An 8,683-nucleotide genomic window follows, 5' to 3' on the forward strand; every position below is an offset into this window, starting at 1 on the left:
AAATCAGATAATCAAGCCGAATATGACAGTTGAGAGACCGTGCTAGAACCACAGAACTCGGGAATTCCTAACACCTTCTCCCGGGTTAACAGAATTCCTTATCCGGATTTCTGGTTCGCAGACTGTAATACAGAGTCATTCTTTTCCTCGATTCGGGATTCAACCGGTGATTTGGGACACCATAAATCTCTCAAGTGGCGATTCTGAATTAAATAAATAAATTCCATTTCGATTGTCCTTTAATTGGAAAAACTCCCTCTGCGCCCCTTTGCGACGACGCGGGCGAAAAAGGAGGTGTGACAGCTCTGGCGACCCTGCTGGGGACCACAAAACCCAGAACCTCTGGTTCAGGGTTCAGAATTCGAGCTTAGATAAATTGTTATATTTGGCTTTATCTGATTTTTACATGTTTGGGGTCTAATGTGCTAAATGCTGCTTTTTTACTGCTTTGATATTATTTGAATTGTACATATAAACTATGCTGAAACCTTCTCTTCTCACCTTCAGGGATGTGCTTATTGGTTGAGACTCCCTATTATGTTAGTGTCATACCCTGAAATAAAAGAGGTCGGAAAGTTTCTAAGCCGGCTGGCCTTTTGGTTCCCGGAAAGGAGCTCCTTCCTCAACTCGAGTTGTCCGCTCGAGTACACTGTCTAGAACATATACCCAGGTTGAACCTAGAATAACTTGACTTCATGCCGGATCCCTAGTAGGAACGTTTATTTGCATCATGTTGCATTTGACTTAGGGGACTCAACACAGGGGTTGGGTCCGTCTAGGACAAGCAGCCTGAAATGAAAAAAGACTATCCTGCTGCATCCTGTTTGTTTTGCACATTTATTTGCTTCAGATCTGCATGCTGACCGGCTTCTGAAATCGGGATTTTTTGAAAAATTGTGAAAAAAAAGAAAAGAAAAATAGCAGTGTAGGGAGATAACTACTTATTTTTAGAAAAATAAAATCAATGTCCAAGTAGTGTCAAAACCCTCCCGAAATTTTGAAAAATGAATTTTTTTTTGTCTTTTTTAGTTTGATTTATTTGAAAAACAAAAGAAAGGAGTCTTGTTTACAAGTTTAGTTTATGTTGTCTGAACTACGCGGGTCTGATTCTCACCGGATATAAGATACGTAGGCAAACCTCTTCGGTTCCGGCCCACCATATTCAAAAAAATCCAAAAAATATTTTCCATTACTCGCTTCTTTAGAAAGTCTTTCTTTTAGACCTCAATTTTAAAAAAAAATAATACAAAAAGATTTCCTTTTAATCTCTCTCAAAATCCAAAAAATATTTGTTTAAAAATTCAAAAGAAAATTCAAGATTCAAAAATATTTTTTCTTTTCTTTTGTAGTATTTCTTTCATAAATTCAGAGTAATAACCCAAAAATATTTCCTTTCTTCTTTAGAATTTTTTCTTTCGAAATTTCCAAAAGAAAAAAGAAAAAGAAGTTAAAATTCAAAAAAATATTTCTTTAGACGTCTTTCTTTTCAAAAAAAAAAACAAACAAACAAATCGAAATCCAAAAATATTTTCTCTCGTCTTTGTAAGTATTTTATTCGGAAAATAAATATTAGTTTATTTCCTTTATTCCTGATTGGCCTGAACTACGCCGGTTTGATTCTCACAGGATGTGAGATACGTAGGCAGCCCTCATCGGGTCCAACCTCCCCTTTTGCAAAAATAGCCAAAAAATGTCAAAAAAATTCGTCATAGAGTTGGGTGATGCTGTTTTTGTCAGAAATAGCCGAATGTTCCCGAAAAGGACACCGGAAGGCTGACTTTGCATAAACGGCCACATTTGGTCATGTTTTTAGGATTTTGGTCGGTTAGCTAACGCAACCTTAAAATCTTCGTCCCCGAGGTGCCGAAAGGCCGTGTTGGCAAAACCCCGTCTTTATTTTAATTTGAAAAATAATAAGAAAAAGAGTCAGTGGTCAAGAATACCGTTTAGATTTTTGGTCAAAATAAGCCGAGCCAGCTTCAACGGTGTCTTAAACTGTTCTTGCCGAGATAGCCTTAGAGTATCTTTCAGTTGTCAAAAGGCTATTTTCGTAAAAGAACGGACAAGTTTGTGAAGTGTCATAAAATAATCTTTCCGACCTCAAAATTCATGTGAAATTGGGAAGGGGCCACGTTTGCAAAAACAGCCATTTGGTTAAAATCGGCATATAGGGGAAGGAATCTGTCATTTTATTTTTCTTGAGTTTGTATTTCTTTTGATTAGAGTATGTGGGCCGTTTGACTTTCGAGTCTGTTGTTCGCCTTTAAGTGATTTCAAAAAATGTTTTATTGTTGTTTACCTTTTATGTGTCAGAACTACGCACGGTCTGATTCATGCGGGGACATGATACGTAGGCAATCCACATAAGATTCAACCACCATTAAAAAAAGAGAGAAAAAAGGGAGCGCAATTACAAGAAACCGGATATTTGCACATGCATTGATAGAAAGGGTTAACTGCCTAGTTGCATTGCATCCTCAATATGCATTTCCTATCTGTTAAAAACCCTAATGATAACAGGTTGCTTCCATTTTGTCCTCTTTCAATAATCCAGAAAGGTGGTTGGTTGTGATCCTAAAGTAACGCTTCCCTGCAACAAAGGCAAAAGACAATGGCAGAGAGCAACGGAACTGAGTGGGTTGGTACCGACGCCAGAAAGCAGTTGGTTGAACAGGACTACGGGTTGGTAGAAGAGGTAAGAATGTTGAGGCAGCATGTGGCAGACATGTATAAGGCATGGATGACTGGGAAAGCACCACCCCCGCCACCGCCTAGCTTCTTGAACTCTGTCCTTACCCAAGCACCTCACACAATAACGGATGATCCCCCATACTCTCTATATCTACCCACTTATAACTGCTTTCCCAGCCACCCGAGTAGCTCCATCGCTCGTCATCCAACTATATTCTCCCAACACTACTTCCCTCCCCAATGTCACTTCTCTCCACAGGACTCCCAAAGATATGCTTCACTTTCCAAGTATCCAGCTCCCCGAAAGGCCTACCCACGAGCACACCAGAAACCCCCTGGATCAGGTTTTAGGCCAAATTAAGCATTTAGGAACGAGAGGTTGCTGAAACAAGGAAAGACTCTCACCCCTATCGGAGAATCTTATGCAAGTTTGTTTGAAAGACTAAGCATGCTGGCTTGATTGAGCCGCTCCCCGGATATACTCCAGATCCACGTGCAAGAAGCTTTGATCCTACTGCACGATGCGCATACCACTCCAATGTCCCAGGGCATAGCATTGAGAGTTGTCATTCGTTGAAAAGGGAAATAGAAAGAATGATTCACGAAGGAGTGATTACGATCGATGACAGTAATAAAGAGCATGTAAACCCTCTTGGGATATTGACTAAAGCTGAAGATGTAGAAGCAGATAGTGGTCTTGATGCGAAGCTCAGTGGCTAAGATGACGTGCTTGGTAATTGGGAAGACGTTTCCTTTCTTGGTCAGTCGGAGCGGAGCTTTGGCGGTTCATTTTGTTGTCATTTCTGTTGTCCGAGTTATTGGCAGGGTTGTAATCCGGATATTGTCTTGTGCCAAACCCTCTTATCCTTCCATTTTGTCATAGCGGTTTGTTTAGTGTTGTCTAGGATTGTTTTAGGTTTGTTCCAAGGTTGTACCCCAATTGTTTTGCTTGTTTGGTTATACGAACCATTTCACCGCTTGTCTAATGCAAATTCCAGTCTTTTGTTACCTCCAGTCATCTTCTTTGGTTAGTTCCTTTTATCCTTTTGTTTTGTATTTGTTCAACGCCGATTCTAGTGACATGACATGCGCGCACAGCTTAGGCCTAATTTCAAAAGTTAATTATAAAGCCATTGGGGGATGATTGGGACACTTAAGGGAAATAAGAACAGCTGGAGATCATTCGAAGCCCGAGCCACGTGAAGCTGGGGCAAGTAAAACATAAGGAAAAACCATAAAAACAAGTTAGCCATATTGACAAGGGGGCCGTTCACGGTAACGAAAGTGAGAATATTGCCCAACGACGCTTTAAAAATGACAAATGACAAGGCAAATGTGTGGATATGGTTATCAAGTCCGGCACAATCAGAAGATGTGACGAATGTTTAATTGTGTTGTTTGTGCTTGGCATATTTTGAAGATTGGAATGACGAAGGCATTTTATTCTTCTATCTAAACACTTTATCCTTTGTTAACCCTTTGAGCCTTATTGGTTTTCTTTTGTACCCCTCGTTTAGAATCAGTAGCAAAGATTAGAAAACACAAGCATGGAAGATAAATATAAAGAAAAAGAAAAAGGAAAAGAAAACAACAAAACAACAAACAACAAACGACAAAGGAGAAAGGAGAAATGAGAAAGAGAAAGAAAAGAAAAGAAAATAATAAATAAGTGAAAAAAAGGAATTGGGAACTACGTTTGACCTGATTCCTCAAAGAGGATACGTAGGCTCTTTACGGCTTGGTCATAGTGTGCATAGTGTAACATAGTGTAACAAAAAAATAAAAAATCCCCATGCAGAAACTGGGGCAGAAGTTGTGTCTGAGGTAAAGAAATCTGGTTCTGAAGGTTGTAAATTTTGAACCCAAATTGATTCATTTTGAGCCGCTAGTACCCTTTCTTTCTAGCCCTAGCCAAAACCCCACGTTACGGTCCAAAGAAAGACCTTTTGACCAGTATTCAAAAGATGCCAAGTCATGCAAATGGAAGTCAAGAATAACACTCTGATCCCCGATAGAAAATAATAAAATGAGAGAGTCTTATCGGTGAAAACCTTCACATGCACCTTGAGGCAGCTATAAGTTGAGAGAAAAACCAAAATGAGAGAGGCTTGATAGTGAAAACCCTTCGGGCACTACAAGTCGAATAAAGATCGAGAATCATATAGGGAATCACCAGACGAAGATTGTGAAAGGCGATTAACGACGGAGGATAGGCCACGTGTGCATGTCATGGCCAATAGAGTTGGTATCCACATATGATAGGTTTTACTTTGTAGTTTTTCTCGTTAGGAGCCATCTATTCCTTTTGTCCTTTACTCCGTTCCTTTTACCTTTGTCATTTCTTCTTCTTGAGTCTCTTTGGTCAGAACAAGCGAGAAATGATTTCAAAATTTGCCATCAACTTTCCAATTATGCAAGACGAGATCTGACTAGTACATCAAAGTGGTATAAGTCAGGAAAGAACAAGCGCAATGAGCTGGTAATAGTCAACGTGCTTTGAGGTTCGCGCAAAATACCCAAGATTGGTCCATATCAATTTAGGGACAGTGTAACAAAAAGAGGGCCAAGGGGATTAAACCGAGGGTATATTCGATGATGAGATTGACAAAAGGATGGACTAGTGTCAAGAAGGATATCCCCAACAGAAATCGAGGGTTATAAGGCCAAGGCCAACGAAAAATCAAGAAAGAACAACGCGGAAAGCAATGGACATAATCGGGAAATTCGTAGGAGATGGGACTGAAAGGTTGGGGCAATGCTAGTTCACGTACAGTACCGCAAAAGAAGATATTGGGTCTGCACCGGGAAAAGGTATTTCAGTAACACAGATGATGGAGGGAGTGGTTAATAAATGAACATGCAAGATCTTCAAGTGAAATCGGTTGTCATAAAAATACATGAGGTCAGATAAGGAGACTGGGAAAATGGTTAAGAGGTTTGTGAATGAGGAATCGCCAAAAAGGGCAGAAGGTATCAGCCAAGCTTCAAGATGGTCAGACAACACACAGATGGGAAAATGGTTGATAACATCCCCAGTAGGAGTATCACAACCAACCACCACGTTTTAAACTGACCAAATTTTCTTTGATTTGAAACAGGGACAGGGAATGTTACCGATGACGGAAAGATGCGCCACAAGAAAGATTGTCAAACTGGGGCAGAAAATTTTCGCTCATTTCGAAAATTTTCGGGAAGTCTAACACAAGTTTGATGAAAAGCGGTATCCCCAGCAGTTTTTCGGGAGAAGGCAAAACAATTTTTAAAGCGATCAATGTCTTTCAAGGTGAAATCAAAGTTATCATGGCAAGTGAAGGAGCATCCGCCGCAAAGTCAAGGCCACAAATCAACCACCATGTTTAAACTCACAAGTTTTCTTTGTCTGAAACAGGGATGAAAGCTATGTTCATATCAAAGCTTGGAAGGTTGAAATTTTCAAGTGTAATGCCCCAATTCTGCTTACGCAAAGGCTATTGAGAAGATCACACATCGCCACTAGGAAAAGCATTTCCTAGTCTGGGTTTTCAAGTTATATTTTGTTGTAGGAGATGCACTTCCTAAATTGAGATTTTACCCTTAAGAGACGCACTTCCTAGTTTAGATCATATGAGTTTTAGTCACTGAAGTTCTCACTTCTAGGAGACGCACTTCCTAGTCTCAGTCATTTAAATTCATTCCTAGGAGACGCACTTCCTAATTTGAGTCATTGAAGTTACACTTGTAGGAAACGCACTTCCTAAATTGAGAGTTCATTCATAGGAGACACACTTCCTAGTTTGAATCATTGAAGTTTCACCCCTAGGAGACGCATTTCCTAGTCTGGGTCTTTCGGGTTATATTTTTGCTTTAGGAAATGCACTTCCTAAATTGAGATTTTACCACTAGGATACGCACTTCCTATTTGGTTCATTTAAGTTCATTCATAGGAGACACACTTCCTAGTTTGAATCATTGAAGTTTCACCCCTAGGAGATGCACTTCCTAGTCTGGGTCTTTCGGGTTATATTTTTGCTTTAGGAGACGCACTTCCTAAATTGAGATTTTCTACTAGGAGACGCACTTCCTAGTCTCAGTCATTTAAGTTCATTCCTAGGAGACACACTTCCTAGCTCGAGTCATTGATGTTTCACCCCTAGGAGACGCACTTCCTAGTCTGGGTCTTTCGGTTATATTTTTGCTTTAGGAGACGCACTTCCTAAATTGAGATTTTCTCCTAGGAGGCGCACTTCCTAGTCTGGTTCATTTAAGTTCATTCGTAGGAGACGCACTTCCTAGTTTGAATCATTGAAGTTGTTGTTGAGGTCAGGAGTCCCCCTGAAAAACAGAATGGCGATTTATTTTTCAAAGTTGTTGTTGAGGTCAGGAGCCCCCCTGAAGAACGGAATGACGATTTATTTTTCGAAGTTGTTGTTGAGGTCAGGAGCCCCCCCTGAAGAACGGAATAGCGCTTTATTTTTGAAGTTGTTGTTGAAGTCTCGCTCGCCTGAAGAAAGGAATGGCGATTTATTTTTCGAAGTTGTTGTTGAGGTCAGGAGCCCCCCCTGAAGAACGGAATGACAATTTATTTTCGAAGTTGTTGTTGAGGTCGGGAGCCCCGCCTGAAGAACGGAATGACGATTTATTTTTGAAGTTGTTGTTGAGGTCAGGAGCCCCACCTGAAAAAAGGAATGGCGATTTATTTTTCGAAGTTGTTGTTGAGGTCAGGACCCCCGCCTGAAGAACGAAATGACAATTTATTTTCGAAGTTTTTGTTGAGGTCAGGAGCCCCGCCTGAAGAACGAAATGACGATTTATTTTTCGAAGTTGTTGTTGAAGTCTCGCCCGCCTGAAGAAAGGAATGGCGATTTATTTTTCGAAGTTGTTATTGAAATCTCGCCCGCCTGAAGAAAGGAATGACGATTTATTTTTTGAAGTTGTTGTTGAGATCAGGAGCCCCCCTAAAGAACAGAATGACGATTTATTTTCCAAAGTTGTTGTTGAGGTCAGGAGCCCCCCTGAAGAACGGAATGACGATTTATTTTTCAAAGTTGTTGTTGAGGTCAGGAGCCCCCCTGAAGAACGGAATGACGATTTATTTTTCAAAGTTGTTGTTGGGGTCAGGAGCCCCGCCTAAATAACGGAATGACGATTTATTTTTCAAAGTTGTTGTTGAGGTCAGGAGCCCCGCCTGAAGAACGGAATGACGATTTATTTTTCAAAGTTGTTGTTGAGGTCAGGAGCCCCCTGAAGAACAGAATGACGATTTATTTTTTAAAGTTGTTGTTGAGGTCAGGAGCCCCCCCTGAAGAACGGAATGATGCTTTATTTTCGAAGTTTGTTGTTGAGGTCAAGAGCCCCCCTGAAGAACATAATGACGATTTATTTTTCGAAGTTGTTCAAATCTCGTCCGCCTGAAGAAAGGAATGACGATTTATTTTTCAAAGTTGTTGTTGAGGTCAGGAGCCCCCCTGAAGAACAGAATGACGATTTATTTTTCGAAGTTGTTGTTGAGGTCAGGAGCCCCCTGAAGAACAGAATGACGATTTATTTTTCGAAGTTGTTGTTGAGGTCAGGAGCCCCCCTGAAGAACAAAATGACGATTTATTTTTCGAAGTTGTTGAAATCTCGCCCGCCTGAAGAAAAGAATGGCGATTTATTTTTCAAAGTTGTTGTTGAGGTCAGGAGCCCCCCTGAAGAACATAATAGCGATTTATTTTCAAAGTTGTTGTTGAGGTCAGGAGCCCCCTGAAGAACAGAATAGCGATTTATTTTCAAAGTTGTTGTTGAGGTCAGGAGCCCCCCCTAAAGAACAGAATGACGATTTATTTTCGAAGTTTGTTGTTGAGGTCAAGAGCCCTCCCTGAAGAATAGAATGACGATTTATTTTTTCGAAGTTGTTGAAATATTGCCCGCCTGAAGAAAAGGATGGCGATTTATTTTCGAAGTTGTTGTTGAGGTCAGGAGCCCCCTTGAAGAACAGAATGACGATTTATTTTTCGAAGTTGTTGTTGAGGTC

This window comes from Nicotiana tabacum, chromosome 22 (assembly GCF_000715075.1).
Source record: "Nicotiana tabacum cultivar K326 chromosome 22, ASM71507v2, whole genome shotgun sequence".
Taxonomy (NCBI): Eukaryota; Viridiplantae; Streptophyta; class Magnoliopsida; order Solanales; family Solanaceae; genus Nicotiana; species Nicotiana tabacum.